The sequence below is a fragment of the Gadus macrocephalus genome, chromosome 8 (genome assembly GCF_031168955.1).
Source record: "Gadus macrocephalus chromosome 8, ASM3116895v1".
In the NCBI taxonomy this organism is placed as follows: Eukaryota; Metazoa; Chordata; class Actinopteri; order Gadiformes; family Gadidae; genus Gadus; species Gadus macrocephalus.
The window spans coordinates 12,652,371-12,674,849 of record NC_082389.1 but is presented as its reverse complement, the minus strand read 5'-3'; positions in this window follow the sequence as shown (position 1 = coordinate 12,674,849).

Sequence of the window (22,479 nt, the reverse complement as noted above, 5' to 3'; positions counted from 1 at the left end):
GCAGACACAGGCACACAAATCTCTCGAGCTCACTCACACACAAAGTGGGACAGGGCTGTTATGCTCAGACGGAAGGATGGATGGAAACATTCACACACAAACACCACGCATACACACACACGGCTGTCAACAGAGAGACAGATGCAGACAGACACACACACACACACACACACACACACTGCAAATACACATACACGAACATCACCCGTACACACACATGTTTGTCGTACACAGACAGGTGCAGACAGGCACACACCGCCACACGTCTGTCATACACAGACAGACAGACAGACAGACAGACAGACAGACAGACAGACAGACAGACAGACAGACAGAGACAGACAGACAGACAGACAGACAGACAGACAGACAGACAGACAGACAGACAGACAGACAGACAGACAGACAGACAGACAGACAGACAGACAGACAGACAGACTGACAGGTGCAGACAGCCACATACACAAACTCATGCAAACAAACACACAGAAATCTCTCCCACATAAAGTGGGACAAGGCTGAGACACACACACATACACACACACACACACACACACACACACACACACACACACACACACACACACACACACACACACACACACACACACACACACACACACACACACACACACACACACACACACACACACACACAGACACACACACACACACACACAAACACACACACACACGCCCAGAGTGGGCCAGGCGTTGCTATCGCGTGTTCCTGCTGCCTGAGCCATCTCACTGTGACAGCTGTCTGTTATTCAGGGGCTGCGGGGGTGGATTATATAGAGGAGCTGCTCTGGAGAGAGAGAGCCATCACTGGTGCACAAACACCAAGACGTCTCTCTGAACGCCAGCAAAGAGCTATGGCCGACCGGGGACTTCCCCGGCCACATACACACACACACACGCATACCCACGCACACACACACAGACACGCACGCACACACACACGCACGGACACACCATGATCCTCGGAAAATAGGGCAGTCGGCTGCAAATATCAGGAGACGTCAGAGAAACTCACGCAAACCCACGCACACACAAACACACGCACACACATATGCCGGCAATCACACACACACACACACACACACACACACACACACACACACACACACACACACACACACACACACACACACACACACACACACACACTCGATCGCTCACACATGCAACCTCACATACACAAAAACAAACACACAACAACCCAATACCACCCACAATCATCGCAAAAGACAGCATAGAGATGATGACTAGCAGAGTGCACCCCCCCACCCCCTCCTCATCTCCTCACCCTCCTCAACCCCACCTCATGGCTATTCATTTGCGATTTCCTCTGAACTCCATTACTATTGCAGACGGGCGAGGTGGCTCTGGTCCCACGATCGATACTCTTCCATTAAGGTGATGAACGGCCTGTTTTCCCCTCCTCCTCCTCCTCCTCCTGCCACACCTCCTCCCCTACCTCCACCTCCTGTTGTCAGCTACATCACAAAGGGGCGTGGCCAGGCTTTTTGTCAACCACACAAACAACATTGTGGGGATGACACTCACCTGTTTTCTGGGAGATTTTGCCAGATAATTTTTATTGATTGATTTTTTATCGTGAGACATAATTAGAAAAATAGCCATCAATTGTCATCAATAACAAAAAAAGTATATGTCTAGTATATATTTTCTTTTTTATAATACCACCAGAGGTAAGAACGACAGCACATCTGCCAAAACAGATGTGACTGGCGGCTGGCATAGGAATTTAACCTTTCAGAGAAATTCCCCGTGCTCCCTTGCATGTTTTTTTACTGTACAATTCTTTATTGTTGTAGTTTGTGGACAGATTTTCTGGAATGCAAGATTTGCCATTTATTGCTGCGGCGATATATATATATATATATATATATATACATATATATATATATATATATATATATATATATATATATATACATATATGTATTGCACTTTTTCAACCACCTCGCGTAAACCTGCACTATGTGAAGTTTCCCATCAGCAACCTGTAACAGCTTGAGTTGTAGCCACAGTTAAAGCTTCATCATTTTCAGACAGTTACTGTCTTGCCAAAAGTGCACCAGAACAATTTATACACCACAATTCCCTGGATGGATATATTTATTCTTCAGAAACGTTCTTTTATTTTTTCCGTAAAGAGTAAATAGTAGAGTAAATAGTTGCCAATAAGTTAAATAGTGCAGGTTTAAATGTGTAAAGCTTGAATTCATGGATTCATTTGTTTGTTTACTAATCCTTTAAAGAACCTGATCATTCACACAAGTACTTCCATACCTCATGTCCCAAGATAGGATGACGGTATTTATCACAGGCGTGAGATGTGGGTTTCACAGCACAGGAGTTAAGGAAAAGGTGCCCACTTTCCATTGTTATTCAACAATGGACATCTTCAAAAAACATGAACAAGAAAATTGCCCAAATCAGCCGGTGTGTGTGGTCTAAAGGCTCTGTAGTGGAGCCCTTCGTCCCTCCTCTTCGTCCCCTGGGCCAGGTAGGAGCTGTTGAAGACCTACCATCAGCTTGTTAGTCTTGCCTATCGATCCAACCGCCGAGGAAAATGAAAGAGTGGAGCGAGCGTATTTTCTTTTTTGTCCTTGGAGACGTTGTTTGTTCGCCGTGTTGTTGACAATGTTCAACGAGATGTCAGGTCACCCTTGGGTGCACCGGTGTTGTTCAGTGACCAGCCGTTACCAGAGACTCAAGTACAGTGTTGAGGACACATCAGCACTCGACCAATAAGGACGCCTTCACAGACGCTCACTAATTAACCTTAATGTTATTATTCCAGATGCTGCACATTTTATTATAGACCTACGTAAAACAATATGTCTGCCTATATTTCATTGATGAACTTGAGTTCATCAATGAAATCTACAACGTACCTGCCTGACTAATGTCAAAGTTAAAATAAATAATACATAACCTGCACTGCGCAGAGATCAGACAGCTGCTTAGTCAATATTTAATACTGCAATGATTCCATGAAAAATCCAAACAATGGCATAGCAGGTGTACAGATGGACTCTGAAACATTCAACATGGCACCGCAAACCCTCCGGCGATTTGCAAGCTCCGGTGCACAAGTGCATGTGCGAGACGGATAAATATTGCACAGTTTTGCTTGTGGCAAAGGGCACAACCAATTGTAAGAAATAGGTCTAGTTCATGCCAGGGGCGCTTCACTCCTGAATAACACTACTCTGACACAGAACAGATGTCAGCAATGCGGCTGGCTGACAGTTGAATTACCCAACATTGTTATGTTGTGTTAGATTATTCTGGATTCGGGATGGACCTAAGGTGATTCAGCCTGGGATTTATTTCAACAGGGTCAAACGGGGTCAACGGCCCCAAGCACACGGCACTAAACCTGAGGGCCAATGTTTTAGTATGTTGTTCCCAATGTAACAGTGAATAGTAATTAAAACGTATTGGCCCTCATTTATCAAACGAACGTAGAAATGAGCGCAAATCTGAACGCATGATTCATCTTACGATAGGACCCACGTGAGATTTACGAAACCTTCGTATCACACCAATCCCAGCGTACGAAGGATCTTGGTGTTGATAAATACGGCGGCTGAGATCGATCGTAATTAACGTAACACGCCCATATAAAAGCACGTCTTCAGAAGTCTCGCCCCTAACTTTTACGACATGGAGAAACGTCCAACGGTAAAATAGAGGAATTTTTCCGAGACCCAAATGGAGACGCTCGGGGCACTGGTGGATGCGAACCGTCTGGTTTTATTTGGTAGCCTATAGCTGGCATTAAAGGCCAGCAAAAGAATGCTATATGGAAGGAAATAACTGTTGCAGTGAATAGTGTTTCCAATGTTCGTCGGGCTACGGAAGAGGTTTGTTAATTAAATTAATTAAATAATAAATTAAATGTACAACTTCTGTTATCCAGCTTAAAACATTTCACATATATGCTATTGTTTGCATTCCGTTAAAGTTATTTAATTCCGAATAAGGTGAAGAAAAAATGGTCCGACATGAAGCTCAGCACCAAAAAACGTGTTGCGGCTGTGAAGCCGGCCAAGCAAGAAACGGGAGGAGGCCGGTGCAGTGCGACTGCAGCGTAACTCACCGAGATGACTCTGACCATGTAGTGCGCCCTGATGTAGACGATGCCCAACGTTGCTATTTTGGAAAATAAAAGAATCGTGCGTGCCCCCAGGCCATCGGGCTACCATGTTCAGGATTGACATTCTGGCATCGCAAATAATCGGAACATTAACTGAATGGTAGCTTTTGCGGTTGATGTACGCGTAATCATTAATAGATGGTTCATACGCACATGGGTACAATCAACCGCACCAATCACATTTGGAAACCTAGCAATAGCATAAAAATCCCGTTTGATTCCAGTTTGCTGATCGTTATTATATGGGAATTTAATATAACGTTCGGAGAGGGACATTATAGCTGCCAAAACTGCTGGCATGGTTCGGCTAATACTTGGCTGGGAAATAGCAGACCTGTCCCCGATCTCCCGCTGCAAGATCCCGGTGGCCAAAAATCCCAAGGTAGAGCAAACCTGCACAGGTATTGCGTTTGATCGCCTAGTTTCTCGCCTTAACTGTGGCTCCAAAGCATTGCATAGCTCCATCAGGAGATGCCTTGGGAGACGAAAACGACTCAAGAGCCATTCATCGCCCTCCTTAAAAAAATCGGCGCGGTCTCGAAAAACTCTATCGTCTGTGCGTTGAGGTCCTTAACAGAGCCAGATCTGCCATCGCTGAGACACGACCACCTATTTGGCAAAGCTCCTGTTAATATAGACAGCTGAATAAACATTTCACCTGTCACATTCTAATTATTTTCATAGCAATACTGTTTTTAATTTGGCCTGACTTGATTGTAATTGTTTGAACGCTGGGCTAATTCCAATTTATTTAGTAATTAATACAGATGTTGAACATGGGCTACTTGTGCTGCACTATTCATCATTGAAATACCCGTATGTTGCGCCAAAAAAACTTGCGTACACGAGCTCAGACCTGACGTGAGATTTCCTCGCAGCCTGCGCTCACGTTCAAATTGATAAATGCCAAGCTCAACGTTGAAATGAGCGTACGTCCATTTTACGCACGTTTTCTGTCGTACGCTCGTTTGATAAATGAGGGCCATTATAACTACATCTGCAGCTACATCTGCATCTACTGTACAACTACATCTAGCAATAAGACGGACACCCGTAATGCCAGAAGTATCCAACAAATGGATTACATTAAGATAAGACAGTGACAGATTCCGATTGTGTGTTACATTTATGACTAAATACATCCCTCTAAGGATTACATTCACTTATTGCAGTAACCGATAACTTTAAGCTATTATGTTTATATAATACAGGATTCGATTTGATTTAGGGGAAGGGCTACAGGAACCCCCATACGATTTGTATTACATGAATGTTATTGTGATCCTATGCTTACGTTACTTTTGTTTTATATTATGGGTAAACCATTTGGCGGTACTCAATCACAAACCGTTTTCATCCGAAACAAAATGGAGTCTATCTTCTCATCAAAGTATGAGGTGGACGGGAGGATGATGCATGCCAGCTCGGGGGTCACCTCTCCCATGGAATGGAACAATGGTCTCTCACACACACACATACCCACACACAAACACAGACATACACACACACCCAAACACACACACACACACACACACACACACACACACACACACACACACACACACACACACACACACACACAGACACACACACACACACACACACACACACACACACACACACACACACACACACACACACACACACACACACACACACACACACACACACACACAATCACAGACATACACACACACACACAAACACATATACACACACACACACACACCCAACCACACACAAACACAGACATACACACACCCCCACCCACACACAAATACAGACATACACACACACCCAAACACATATACACACACACACACACACAATCACACAATCACACGTACTCACGCCAAAAATTGCATTCTGTCAACAGTTTTGTGTCAGAAGTGCAACACTCCAATCATGAAAAATAAAAACCAGCCCCCAGCTAGTCCACCAGACCAAGGTTACACTACCCTGTCCAAAGTACTCACCATTAAAAAAACACCACATAGTCGTAGGTTTAACACGCGCACACACACACACACACACAGATACACACACACGCACACACACGCACATACGCACACACGCACAAACACACACACACACACACACACACACACACACACACACACACACACACACACACACACACACAGACACAGACACAGACACACACACACAAGCACACAAGCACCTGTCCAGTCATCACACTTTGTGTGAAATATGACCACGCTTGAAATACGTGTGGAGCATATGCAAATCTTTCTCACAGTAGCCATTGAGATATGAGCTCGTGAGAAGTAATGTCGTTAACGTGGCTCCGATCAGTCACTCGACTCGCCTCATTCGTAGCTGCCAGACTTCCCGTGCCACCCCACACCTGAGCGACCACCTGTACTCGCGCGGCGCCTCCTCATTTGCATGTGAATTACCCGCGGAAAAAAAATAAAATAAAAAAGAAACCTGCAAGCCGCTAACATCAAATGTTGAACAAATAATTGCAGCGGTTTAGATTCCACATGATAACGGGCAGGCGATCTGCCAATCCCTGACATGCAACGATTCACCTTTGGTAATCTAATACCCCTGCCAAAGGGATAGACTTTGAACATAGAAGCTAGAAATCATGAAAGAGCAACTACTAATCCTTGCTTCTGATACCGGAATAATTATAGATTAGATTGATTGTGTTATGTTATGATGTATAATATGAACCATCTGTGAGGTTGACATATCAGGGAGATAACCAGTGGCGGCTCCAGGCAGTTTTGATGAGGTGTCCAACATAGACCTGCTGTTCTGTAAACATATAGGAATTTGTTCTGAGGACATATAGGGCTAGAAAACACTACCGATGTACAATACAATAGGCTCACAATGATACAGTCAGCTTCATCAAACATTTATATCTATATCGTTCATTAAACCTAACCCTATTAACCACACTCAGTCTAATACTAAAGCTAACCCTGACAACACTTAGTCTATTACTAAACCTAACCCTATTAAAAAAATTAACCTGATAACTAACACTTACCCTATTGGTAGAACTAAGCCTATTACTCTATCCTTAACTCCTAACCCAATCACTAACTATATTAACAACACATTACTAACACTAAGAATAACCCTAGCTCCATCACTTACCCTTACACTATTCCCGTAACCCTCGCCTAATTAATAACCCTTACCCTCCTACTCGCCCTACTTGCCCTTACCCTGAAACCAAACTCTGACCTTGATTCCAAACCCTAACCCTTAAAGGGGACCTATTATGCTTTTTCGAATTTTATGACCTATAATTGTTGTTATAATGATTGATAGTCATGTTTAACCATACTAAAGTGACAAATAATGACGTACATGCATTTCGACGTATTCCCTGCTGACAGTCTGGGGTGGCTGTGCAGAGCGCTAAACACTCGGGACAACGTTTGCGATTCACTTGTTCACATTTCCGGGAAATCATCTACGTAGAGGCACTCCTGCCGCGCCCCCATATGTCAAATCTGCCCGCGTGCGCGCTTCAAGGAAGGTAACCAATCACAACGGAGTTGGGTTGGCAGGAGGGGGGCGAGGGGGCGGAGAAGGACGAAACTGAGCGTTGCAGAGATTGCTGAAGGCGCCCAGATGCAATATCATCCCACTGCAGACACAAATGGGCGTTCTCGTGTGGTGGGAGTTCCCGTTTACGCAGACTACTACTCTACTAGTAGTCTGCTACTCCGAAACCATGTAAATAGTGTTGTAAATAAACTTCCAAAGCTTTTCAAATCTTATTTGGCAAATAACTTCACATGGTGTGTCTTTTTACAATTTATTCGTTACCAGCATTCATAGTGTTGATCAGCAGTGAAATAGTCCGCTATAAGACGTTGACGTCGCTTAGCAACCGAAGACGCTGGGGTTGACAAGTAACCGGATTGCTACCCTTGCAAGTGAACGGAGCATTCCACGGCATTGAGAAGACCAGTGTAATAAAGGCCTAAAATGTCTGTTTATGACATAGATTTCTCCTCAGATTAGGCCAATAAAGCAATGATAACAAAAACAAAAAAAACACAAACGCTCGATCAAAGGCCCCCTCTCCCTCGGGTCAATCAAAACCCTCATTGTTTAACATGAATTGGCTAAACAAATGACCACTGTACCATATTTAAACACAATTCAAATTGTGCAGAGAATTATTTCCATTGGTCATTCTCAGTGGCGGCTGGCGATCAAACATGTTGGTGGGGCAAAGTAACAGACAGGGGGTCTGAGGTTCCCTGCATATACAGACCTACTTCATGGCCATTCCACCAGCTATTTGACTCATTGTTGTTATCAAATGAAACATGAGGGGTAACACTGTCGTTTTTATCAAATGAAACATGAGGGGTGACACTGTCATTTTTCTTTGGTCGTCATGAAAAAAACCATAAGGGGTAACACTGTTGTTTTTGATTGGTCGTCATGAAAAAAAACACAAGGGGTAACACTGTTGTTTTTTATTGGTCGTCATGACGAAAAACATAAGTGGTAACACTGTTGTCTTTGTCAAATAAAACATAAGGGGTAACACTGTTGTTTTTTATTGGTCGTCAAAAAAAAATACATAAGGGGTATCACTGTCGTTTTTTATCGGTTGTCATGAAAAAAAACATAAGGGGTAACACTGTCGTTTTTTATCGGTCGTCATGAAAAAAAACATAAGGGGTAACGCTGTTGTTTTTTATTGGTCGTCATGAAAAAAAACACAAGGGGTAACACTGTTGTTTTTATCGGTCGTCATGAAAAAAACGTAAGGGGTAACACAGTCGTATTTTGTTGGTCGTCATGAAAAAAACCATAAGGGGTAACACTGTTGTTTTTGATTGGTCGTCATGAAAAAAAACACAAGGGGTAACACTGTTGTTTTTTATTGGTCGTTGTTATGACTGTGGTCATTATTTTGTTCGGTCTGCTGTGTGCTTGTGTGCCCTGTGCCTTTTTCTCTTTCTCCGGACATGCATAGATGAGTGTGCCAGGACGCGGAGATGATTGGTGGACGAGGTTCGAGCCCTGGCCTGTGGTTGGCTGCAGCCGGGAACCAACCACTACAAAGGAGCCAAGATGGCGGCCGTCTGAGGGCAGCCGGCTTTTCCCCCGTCCTCTTCCTCTCCCAACCGGCCACACTGTCGTTCTGTCTTGTGGGACATTACGTAATAGTTGATAGTTAACGTGTGTGATCGTAAGGGTGGACTGCCAGTTTTGTTTACAGTGTTTTCTCTTGTTTTACTTAGATAGGGAGGTAAGATTTGTAGTTTGTTTTCTTAGGGCTATTTTCTTACTTTCTAGATAGGATTGTGTTATTTGTTATTTTGGCCTTGGTCCGCCCTGAAGTTTATTTTGTATATCTATAGATTTATTTACTAACTTGCATAAATAAATCTTTCCTTCACACAAATTATGATTTGGGTTGTGGCTACTTGGGAGTTGGGGAAGACGGGGGCTCATTCATGTTAGGCCCTAGGCACCCCTAGACTGGGGCGTAACAGTCGTCATGAAGAAAAACATAAGTGGTAACACTGTTGTCTTTGTCAAATAAAATATAAGGGGCAACACTGTCGTATTTTATTGGTCGTCATAAAAAAAAACAGAAGGGGTAACACTGTTGTTTTTTATCGGCCGTCATGAAAAAAACATAAGGGGTAACACAGTCGTTTTTTATCGGTCGAAATGAAAAAAAACATAAGGGGTAACACTGTCGTTTTTTATCGGTTGTCATGAAAAAAACGTAAGGGGTAACACAGTCGTATTTTGTTGGTCGTCATGAAAAAAACCATAAGGGGTAACACTGTTGTTTTTGATTGGTCGTCATGAAAAAAAACACAAGGGGTAACACTGTTGTTTTTTATTGGTCGTTGTTATGACTGTGGTCATTATTTTGTTCGGTCTGCTGTGTGCTTGTGTGCCCTGTGCCTTTTTCTCTTTCTCCGGACATGCATAGATGAGTGTGCCAGGACGCGGAGATGATTGGTGGACGAGGTTCGAGCCCTGGCCTGTGGTTGGCTGCAGCCGGGAACCAACCACTACAAAGGAGCCAAGATGGCGGCCGTCTGAGGGCAGCCGGCTTTTCCCCCGTCCTCTTCCTCTCCCAACCGGCCACACTGTCGTTCTGTCTTGTGGGACATTACGTAATAGTTGATAGTTAACGTGTGTGATCGTAAGGGTGGACTGCCAGTTTTGTTTACAGTGTTTTCTCTTGTTTTACTTAGATAGGGAGGTAAGATTTGTAGTTTGTTTTCTTAGGGCTATTTTCTTACTTTCTAGATAGGATTGTGTTATTTGTTATTTTGGCCTTGGTCCGCCCTGAAGTTTATTTTGTATATCTATAGATTTATTTACTAACTTGCATAAATAAATCTTTCCTTCACACAAATTATGATTTGGGTTGTGGCTACTTGGGAGTTGGGGAAGACGGGGGCTCATTCATGTTAGGCCCTAGGCACCCCTAGACTGGGGCGTAACAGTCGTCATGAAGAAAAACATAAGTGGTAACACTGTTGTCTTTGTCAAATAAAATATAAGGGGCAACACTGTCGTATTTTATTGGTCGTCATAAAAAAAAACAGAAGGGGTAACACTGTTGTTTTTTATCGGCCGTCATGAAAAAAACATAAGGGGTAACACAGTCGTTTTTTATCGGTCGAAATGAAAAAAAACATAAGGGGTAACACTGTCGTTTTTTATCGGTTGTCATGAAAAAAAACATAAGGGGTAACACTGTCGTTTTTTATCGGTGGTCATGAAAAAAAACATAAGGGGTAACAGTCGTTTTTTATCGGTCGTCATGAAAAAAACTTAAGGGGTAACACTGTCGTTTTTATCAAATGAAACATGAGGGGTGACACTGTCATTTTTCTTTGGTCGTCATGAAAAAAACCATAAGGGGTAACACTGTTGTTTTTGATTGGTCGTCATGAAAAAAAACACAAGGGGTAACATTGTTGTTTTTATCGGTCGTCATGAAAAAAACATAAGGGGTAACACTGTCGTATTTTATTGGTCGTCATGAAAAAAAACATAAGGGAAATAATAGAAAAACACATACATTTTATTGTCATGTATATCCTCTATATTGATGATTGATCATTGTGTATTGTCATCGCCTCAGTGGTGCAGTGGAGTGTACTCTGCCTAACCCACTGGCGACGCAACTCAATTTCTGTGGAAACCATAATATCGTTAATTTGAAACGTAATGCTATCATGTCTATTGCATTGTCATATATAACCACAGACATTTTACAATTATAAATCTCAGTGGGAAGTGGAGAGAACAGTGAGCTAACCCCCTGGAGTCCGGGGTTCAAGTCCGGTTGATATCCACTGTTGGGAGACTCTTATCTCTATTTCACACGAATTATAAAGTCAAGTATAACCATTGTGTTGACTTCTTTCGGTGTCTTGATGGTGCATTGATAAGTTCGGAGGTTAATACTCCAAACAGCTCATGTTCGGATCCATGCAAAAACGTTGACAGGGGTATCGCAGTCGTCATTTTTATCGGTCGTCATGAAAAAAACATAAGGGGTAACACTGTCGTTTTTTATCGGTCGTCATGAAAAAAAACATAAGGGGTAACTCTGTCGATATTGATCAAATAAAACATGGGGGGTAACACTGTTGTTTTTCTTTGGTCATCATGAAAAAAAAAACAAGGGGTAATACTGTCAATTTAATCAAATGAAACATGAGGGGTAACACTCGTTTTTATCAAATGAAACATAAGGGGTAACACTGTCGTTTTTTATCGGTCGTCATGAAAAAAAACACGAGGGGTAACACTGTTGTTTTTATCGGTCGTCATGAAAAAAACATAAGGGGTAATACTGTCGTTTTTTATCGGTCGCCATGAAAAAAAACAGAAGGGTTAACACTGTTGTTTTTTATCGGCCGTCATGAAAAAAACATAAGGGGTAATACTGTCTTTTTTTATCGGCCGCCATGAAAAAAAACATGAGGGGTAACACTGTTGTTTTTTATTGGTCGTCAAAAAAAACAACATAAGGGGTGTCACAGTCGTTTTTTATCGGTCGTCATGAAAAAAAACACGAGGGGTAACACTGTTGTTTTTATCGGTCGTCATGAAAAAAACATAAGGGGTAAAACTGTTGTTTTTTTTCGGTCGTCATGAAAAAAAACATAAGGGGTAACTCTGTCGATATTGATCAAATAAAACATAGGGGGTAACACTGTTGTTTTTCTTTGGTCATCATGAAAAAAAAAACAAGGGGTAACACTGTCAATTTAATCAAATGAAACATGAGGGGTATCACTCGTTTTTATCAAATGAAACATGAGGGGTGACACTGTCATTTTTCTTTGGTCGTCATGAAAAAAACCATAAGGGGTAACACTGTTGTTTTTGATTGGTCGTCATGAAAAAAAACACAAGGGGTAACACTGTTGTTTTTTATTGGTCGTCATGAAGAAAAACATAAGTAGTAACACTGTTGTCTTTGTCAAATAAAATATAAGGGGTAACACTGTCGTATTTTATTGGTCGTCATGAAAAAAAACAGAAGGGTTAACACTGTTGTTTTTTATCGGCCGTCATGAAAAAAACATAAGGGGTAACACTGTCGTTTTTTATCGGTCGTCATGAAAAAAAACATAAGGGGTAACACTGTTGTTTTTTATTGGTCGTCAAAAAAAACAAAATAAGGGGTATCACTGTTGTTTTTTATCGGTCGTCATGAAAAAAAACACGAGGGGTAACACTGTTGTTTTTATCGGTCGTCATGAAAAAAACATAAGGGGTAACACTGTCAATTTAATCAAATGAAACATGAGGGGTAACACTTGTTTTTATCAAATGAAACATAAGGGGTAACACTGTCGTTTTTTAGCGGTCGTCATGAAAAAAAACATAAGGGGTAACACTGTCGTTTTTATCAAATGAAACATGAGGGGTGACACTGTCATTTTTCTTTGGTCGTCATGAAAAAAACCATAAGGGGTAACACTGTTGTTTTTGATTGGTCGTCATGAAAAAAAACACAAGGGGTAACACTGTTGTTTTTTATTGGTCGTCATGAAGAAAAACATAAGTAGTAACACTGTTGTCTTTGTCAAATAAAATATAAGGGGTAACACTGTCATCATGAAAAAAAAAAAAAAAAAGGTGTAACACTGTCAATTTAATCAAATGAAACATGAGGGGTAACACTCGTTTTTATCAAATGAAACATAAGGGGTAACACTGTCGTTTTTTAGCGGTCGTCATGAAAAAAAACATAAGGGGTAACACTGTCCTTTTTATCAAATGAAACATGAGGGGTGACACTGTCATTTTTCTTTGGTCGTCATAAAAAAAAACAGAAGGGGTAACACTGTTGTTTTTTATCGGCCGTCATGAAAAAAACATAAGGGGTAACACAGTCGTTTTTTATCGGTCGAAATGAAAAAAAACATAAGGGGTAACACTGTCGTTTTTTATCGGTTGTCATGAAAAAAACGTAAGGGGTAACACAGTCGTATTTTGTTGGTCGTCATGAAAAAAACCATAAGGGGTAACACTGTTGTTTTTGATTGGTCGTCATGAAAAAAAACACAAGGGGTAACACTGTTGTTTTTTATTGGTCGTTGTTATGACTGTGGTCATTATTTTGTTCGGTCTGCTGTGTGCTTGTGTGCCCTGTGCCTTTTTCTCTTTCTCCGGACATGCATAGATGAGTGTGCCAGGACGCGGAGATGATTGGTGGACGAGGTTCGAGCCCTGGCCTGTGGTTGGCTGCAGCCGGGAACCAACCACTACAAAGGAGCCAAGATGGCGGCCGTCTGAGGGCAGCCGGCTTTTCCCCCGTCCTCTTCCTCTCCCAACCGGCCACACTGTCGTTCTGTCTTGTGGGACATTACGTAATAGTTGATAGTTAACGTGTGTGATCGTAAGGGTGGACTGCCAGTTTTGTTTACAGTGTTTTCTCTTGTTTTACTTAGATAGGGAGGTAAGATTTGTAGTTTGTTTTCTTAGGGCTATTTTCTTACTTTCTAGATAGGATTGTGTTATTTGTTATTTTGGCCTTGGTCCGCCCTGAAGTTTATTTTGTATATCTATAGATTTATTTACTAACTTGCATAAATAAATCTTTCCTTCACACAAATTATGATTTGGGTTGTGGCTACTTGGGAGTTGGGGAAGACGGGGGCTCATTCATGTTAGGCCCTAGGCACCCCTAGACTGGGGCGTAACAGTCGTCATGAAGAAAAACATAAGTGGTAACACTGTTGTCTTTGTCAAATAAAATATAAGGGGCAACACTGTCGTATTTTATTGGTCGTCATAAAAAAAAACAGAAGGGGTAACACTGTTGTTTTTTATCGGCCGTCATGAAAAAAACATAAGGGGTAACACAGTCGTTTTTTATCGGTCGAAATGAAAAAAAACATAAGGGGTAACACTGTCGTTTTTTATCGGTTGTCATGAAAAAAAACATAAGGGGTAACACTGTCGTTTTTTATCGGTGGTCATGAAAAAAAACATAAGGGGTAACAGTCGTTTTTTATCGGTCGTCATGAAAAAAACTTAAGGGGTAACACTGTCGTTTTTATCAAATGAAACATGAGGGGTGACACTGTCATTTTTCTTTGGTCGTCATGAAAAAAACCATAAGGGGTAACACTGTTGTTTTTGATTGGTCGTCATGAAAAAAAACACAAGGGGTAACATTGTTGTTTTTATCGGTCGTCATGAAAAAAACATAAGGGGTAACACTGTCGTATTTTATTGGTCGTCATGAAAAAAAACATAAGGGAAATAATAGAAAAACACATACATTTTATTGTCATGTATATCCTCTATATTGATGATTGATCATTGTGTATTGTCATCGCCTCAGTGGTGCAGTGGAGTGTACTCTGCCTAACCCACTGGCGACGCAACTCAATTTCTGTGGAAACCATAATATCGTTAATTTGAAACGTAATGCTATCATGTCTATTGCATTGTCATATATAACCACAGACATTTTACAATTATAAATCTCAGTGGGAAGTGGAGAGAACAGTGAGCTAACCCCCTGGAGTCCGGGGTTCAAGTCCGGTTGATATCCACTGTTGGGAGACTCTTATCTCTATTTCACACGAATTATAAAGTCAAGTATAACCATTGTGTTGACTTCTTTCGGTGTCTTGATGGTGCATTGATAAGTTCGGAGGTTAATACTCCAAACAGCTCATGATCGGATCCATGCAAAAACGTTGACAGGGGTATCGCAGTCGTCATTTTTATCGGTCGTCATGAAAAAAACATAAGGGGTAACACTGTCGTTTTTTATCGGTCGTCATGAAAAAAAACATAAGGGGTAACTCTGTCGATATTGATCAAATAAAACATGGGGGGTAACACTGTTGTTTTTCTTTGGTCATCATGAAAAAAAAAACAAGGGGTAATACTGTCAATTTAATCAAATGAAACATGAGGGGTAACACTCGTTTTTATCAAATGAAACATAAGGGGTAACACTGTCGTTTTTTATCGGTCGTCATGAAAAAAAACACGAGGGGTAACACTGTTGTTTTTATCGGTCGTCATGAAAAAAACATAAGGGGTAATACTGTCGTTTTTTATCGGTCGCCATGAAAAAAAACAGAAGGGTTAACACTGTTGTTTTTTATCGGCCGTCATGAAAAAAACATAAGGGGTAATACTGTCTTTTTTTATCGGCCGCCATGAAAAAAAACATGAGGGGTAACACTGTTGTTTTTTATTGGTCGTCAAAAAAAACAACATAAGGGGTGTCACAGTCGTTTTTTATCGGTCGTCATGAAAAAAAACACGAGGGGTAACACTGTTGTTTTTATCGGTCGTCATGAAAAAAACATAAGGGGTAAAACTGTTGTTTTTTTTCGGTCGTCATGAAAAAAAACATAAGGGGTAACTCTGTCGATATTGATCAAATAAAACATAGGGGGTAACACTGTTGTTTTTCTTTGGTCATCATGAAAAAAAAAACAAGGGGTAACACTGTCAATTTAATCAAATGAAACATGAGGGGTATCACTCGTTTTTATCAAATGAAACATGAGGGGTGACACTGTCATTTTTCTTTGGTCGTCATGAAAAAAACCATAAGGGGTAACACTGTTGTTTTTGATTGGTCGTCATGAAAAAAAACACAAGGGGTAACACTGTTGTTTTTTATTGGTCGTCATGAAGAAAAACATAAGTAGTAACACTGTTGTCTTTGTCAAATAAAATATAAGGGGTAACACTGTCGTATTTTATTGGTCGTCATGAAAAAAAACAGAAGGGTTAACACTGTTGTTTTTTATCGGCCGTCATGAAAAAAACATAAGGGGTAACACTGTCGTTTTTTATCGGTCGTCATGAAAAAAAACATAAGGGGTAACACTGTTGTTTTTTATTGGTCGTCAAAAAAAACAAAATAAGGGGTATCACTGTTGTTTTTTATCGGTCGTCATGAAAAAAAACACGAGGGGTAACACTGTTGTTTTTATCGGTCGTCATGAAAAAAACATAAGGGGTAACACTGTCAATTTAATCAAATGAAACATGAGGGGTAACACTTGTTTTTATCAAATGAAACATAAGGGGTAACACTGTCGTTTTTTAGCGGTCGTCATGAAAAAAAACATAAGGGGTAACACTGTCGTTTTTATCAAATGAAACATGAGGGGTGACACTGTCATTTTTCTTTGGTCGTCATGAAAAAAACCATAAGGGGTAACACTGTTGTTTTTGATTGGTCGTCATGAAAAAAAACACAAGGGGTAACACTGTTGTTTTTTATTGGTCGTCATGAAGAAAAACATAAGTAGTAACACTGTTGTCTTTGTCAAATAAAATATAAGGGGTAACACTGTCATCATGAAAAAAAAAAAAAAAGGTGTAACACTGTCAATTTAATCAAATGAAACATGAGGGGTAACACTCGTTTTTATCAAATGAAACATAAGGGGTAACACTGTCGTTTTTTAGCGGTCGTCATGAAAAAAAACATAAGGGGTAACACTGTCCTTTTTATCAAATGAAACATGAGGGGTGACACTGTCATTTTTCTTTGGTCGTCATGAAAAAAACCATAAGGGGTAACACTGTTGTTTTTTATCGGTCGTCATGAAAAAAAACACGAGGGGTAACACTGTTGTTTTTATCGGTCGTCATGAAAAAAACATAAGGGGTAACACTGTCGTTTTTTATCGGTCGTCATGAAAAAAAACATAAGGGGTAACACTGTCGTTTTTTATCGGTCGTCATGAAAAAAAACATAAGGGGTAACACTGTCGTTTTTTATCGGTCGTCATGAAAAAAAACATAAGGGGTAACTCTGTCGATATTGATCAAATAAAACATAGGGGGTAACACTGTTGTTTTTCTTTGGTCGTCATGAAAAAAAACACAAGGGGTAACACTGTCGTTTTTTATCGGTCGTCATGAAAAAAAACATAAGGGGTAACACCGTTGTTTTTTATTGGTCGTCAAAAAAAAAAACAGAAGGGGTATCACTGTCGTTTTTTATTGGTCGTCATGAAAAAAAACAGAAGGGTTAACACTGTTGTTTTTTATCGGCCGTCATGAAAAAAACATAAGGGGTAACACTGTCGTTTTTTATCGGTCGTCATGAAAAAAAACATAAGGGGTAACACTGTTGTTTTTTATTGGTCGTCAAAAAAAAAAACAGAAGGGGTAACACTGTTGTTTTTTATCGGCCGTCATGAAAAAAACATAAGGGGTAACACTGTCGTTTTTTATCGGTCGTCATGAAAAAAACATAAGGGGTAACAATGTCGTTTTTATCAAATGAAACATGAGGGGTGACACTGTCATTTTTCTTTGGTCGTCATGAAAAAAACCATAAGGGGTAACACTGTTGTTTTTGATCGGTCGTCATGAAAAAAACACAAAGGGTAACACTGTTGTTTTTTATTGGTCGTCATGAAGAAAAACATAAGTGGTAACACTGTTGTCTTTGTCAAATAAAATATAAGGGGTAACACTGTCGTATTTTATCGGCCGTCATGAAAAAAGCATAAGGGGTAACACTGTCGTTTGTTATCGGTCGTCATGAAAAAAAACATAAGGGGTAACACTGTTGTTTTTTATTGGTCGTCAAAAAAAAAAACAGAAGGGGTATCACTGTCGTTTTTTATCGGTTGTCATGAAAAAAAACATAAGGGGTAACACTGTCGTTTTTTATCGGTCGTCATGAAAAAAAACATAAGGGGTAACACTGTTGTTTTTTATCGGTCGTCATGAAAAAAAACATAAGGGGTAACTCTGTCGATATTGATCAAATAAAACATAAGGGGTAACACTGTCGTTTTTTATCGGTCGTCATGAAAAAAAACATAAGGGGTAACTCTGTCGATATTGATCAAATAAAACATAGGGGGTAACACTGTTGTTTTTCTTTGGTCGTCATGAAAAAAAACATAAGGGGTAACACTGTCGTTTTTTATCGGTCGTCATGAAAAAAAACATAAGGGGTAACACTGTTGTTTTTTATTGGTCGTCAAAAAAAAAAAACCATAAGGGGTATCACTGTCGTTTTTTATCGGTTGTCATGAAAAAAAACATAAAGGGTAACACTGTCGTTTTTTATCGGTCGTCATGAAAAAAAACAGAAGGGGTAACGCTGTCGTTTTTTATCGGTCGTCATGAAAAAAAACATAAGGGGTAACACTGTTGTTTTTTATTGGTCGTCAAAAAAAAAACAGAAGGGGGATCACTGTCGTTTTTTATCGGTCGTCATGAAAAAAAACATAAGGGGGATCACTGTCGTTTTTTATCGGTTGTCATGAAAAAAAACATAAGGGTTACACTGTCGTTTTTTATCGGTCGTCATGAAAAAAAACATAAGGGGTAACACTGTCGTTTTTTATCGGTCGTCATGAAAAAAAACATAAGGGGTAACTCTGTCGATATTGATCAAATAAAACATAGGGGGTAACACTGTTGTTTTTCTTTGGTCGTCATGAAAAAAAACATAAGGGGTAACACTGTCGTTTTTTATCGGTCGTCATGAAAAAAAACATAAGGGGTAACACTGTTGTTTTTTATTGGTCGTCAAAAAAAAAACCATAAGGGGTAACACTGTCGTTTTTTATCGGTTGTCATGAAAAAAAACATAAGGGGTAACACTGTCGTTTTTTATCGGTCGTCATGAAAAAAAACAGAAGGGGTAACGCTGTTGTTTTTTATTGGTCGTCATGAAAAAAACATAAGGGGTAACACTGTCGTTTTTTATCGGTCGTCATGAAAAAAAACATAAGGGGTAACACTGTTGTTTTTTATTGGTCGTCAAAAAAAAAAACAGAAGGGGTATCACTGTCGTTTTTTATCGGTTGTCATGAAAAAAAACATAAGGGGTAACACTGTCGTTTTTTATCGGTCGTCATGAAAAAAAACATAAGGGGTAACACTGTCGTTTTTTATCGGTCGTCATGAAAAAAAACATAAGGGGTAACTCTGTCGATATTGATCAAATAAAACATGAGGGGTGACACTGTCATTTTTCTTTGGTCGTCATGAAAAAAACCATAAGTGGTAACACTGTTGTCTTTGTCAAATAAAATATAAGGGGTAACACTGTCGTATTTTATTGGTCGTCATGAAAAAAAACAGAAGAGGTAACACTGTCAATTTAATCAAATGAAACATAAGGGGTAACACTGTCGTTTTTTATCGGTCGTCATGAAAAAAACATAAGGGGTAACAATGTTGTTTTTATCAAATGAAACATGAGGGGTGACACTGTCATTTTTCTTTGGTCGTCATGAAAAAAACCATAAGTGGTAACACTGTTGTCTTTGTCAAATAAAATATAAGGGGTAACACTGTCGTATTTTATTGGTCGTCATGAAAAAAAACAGACGGGGTAACACTGTTGTTTTTTATCGGCCGTCATGAAAAAAACATAAGCGGTAACACTGTCGTTTTTTATCGGTTGTCATGAAAAAAAACATAAGGGGTAACACTGTCGTTTTTTATCGGTCGTCATGAGAAAAAACATAAGGGGTAACTCTGTCGATATTGATCAAATAAAACATAGGGGGTAACACTGTTGTTTTTCTTTGGTCGTCATGAAAAAAAACACAAGAGGTAACACTGTCAATTTAATCAATTGAAACATGAGGGGTAACACTGTCGTTTTTATCAAATGAAACATAAGGGGTAACACTGTCGTTTTTTATCGGTCGTCATGAAAAAAACATGAGGGGTAACAATGTCGTTTTTATCAAATGAAACATGAGGGGTGACACTGTCATTTTTCTTTGGTCGTCATGAAAAAAACCATAAGGGTAACACTGTTGTTTTTTATTGGTCGTCATGAAGAAAAACATAAGTGGTAACACTGTTGTCTTTGTCAAATAAAATATAAGGGGTAACACTGTCGTTTTTTATCGGTCGTCGTGAAAAAAAACATAAGGGGTAACACTGTCGTTTTTTATCGGTCGTCATGAAAAAAAACATAAGGGGTAACTCTGTCGATATTGATCAAATAAAACATAGGGGGTAACACTGTTGTTTTTCTTTGGTCTTCATGAAAAAAAACACAAGAGGTAACACTGTCAATTTAATCAAATGAAAAATGAGGGGTAACACTGTCGTTTTTATCAAATGAAACATAAGGGGTAACACTGTCGTTTTTTATCGGGCGTCATGAAAAAAACATAAGGGGTAACAATGTCGTTTTTATCAAATGAAACATGAGGGGTGACACTGTCATTTTTCTTTGGTCGTCATGAAAAAAACCATAAGGGGTAACACTGTTGTTTTTGATTGGTCGTCATGAAAAAAACACAAAGGGTAACACTGTTGTTTTTTATTGGTCGTCATAAAGAAAAACATAAGTGGTAAGATCGAAAAATATGAATGGGTGTCAATGGAGAGAATATAATTATTTTCTGGTCCCGGTCTTTATATGCCCTGGATTACACATATGTTGTTTGTGGATTTGAAGGATAATTTTTCATGCAAAGAGTTCGACCGTTTATTGTGCAATTGTTCAGATAAAGGCTGTAGAGAAAACACAACGAGAAAGACTACACGGCTCGTATGTGACGTCACGCTCCCTGCGACTGGCGTGGAGAAGACCGACAATCTTCCCATCGGCATAATTGAAACTCTGCACGTGCCCCGATTTATAATGGTTTTCACCTCTTTCGATGCTTTTATCCTCCCCTTGGAAAAAGCGGTGAAGTGGGGCAGAGAGATCGCCATCTCTGTGCCGAGTTCCAAGGGCGGGTGTGGTGACGTATATCATATGCGTCGAGAGCAGCGAAGAGCTGTAGTTCACAAAGCGGCCTCACATAAAACCTAAAATTATCAAACTTCTTCACGAACATTTTTAGTTTTCTTTGCATGAAAAATTATCATTTAAATCCACAAACAACATATGTGTAATCCAGGGCATATAAAGACTGGGACCAGAAAATAATTATTTTCTCTCCATTGACACCCATTCATTTTTTTCGATCTCATAGGTCCCATGAGCCCTACCGGAAGGGGCGTGACTTCGCCACTCTATACACATTGCATTGGGCTGGTGGGGCTAGAGCCCCTCTTGCACCTCCAGACGAACTCAGCCGGAAGAAGCAAGCCAGGGTAGACTAAAAATTAAATAAAAGCGCCGAACTTGTTATTTTATAGTACTTTCTGGGGAGATTATTTTCTATATATCTATATATATATATATCTATATATATATATATATATATATATAAATATATATATATATATATATACATATAAAAATATATATATTCTATTTTTTATATATATTTGATTTTTAATTTTAATTTTCTTTTATTTTTTTCTTGTGAGAGTAGCGACTTGCCCCTAATGACCAGTCGCCACTGGTCATTCTGACCGGGGACATTTAGAATTGTCGGTCCTCCTCATTTTTTTCCGGTCAATGACCGGTAATAACCAACAACGGAAACTCTGCTACAAAAACCGGCCTAACTATAAACCTGCCTTGTGAAACCCAGTATGCCTTCCGAAACCCCTCGTGATTGGTCGATGAAAAGCTACCAGGAACGCCTAATGGGCGTTCTTGTGTCATGACGGAAACGCCCAAGCCTGCAGCTGGACCCTTCTCCCCAGATAAGAGGAAGAGTTTCCTGAAAATCTACATCGTTTTTTGTGTGTGGTTAAACATGACTATCAATCATTATAACAACGTTTATAGGTCATAAAAGTCGTAAAGCATAATAGGTCCCCTTTAAACTAACACCAACCCTTATACTAACGTAGGCCTATTAGCCTAACTCATAACCCTATTACTAACATTAAGCCTACCTATC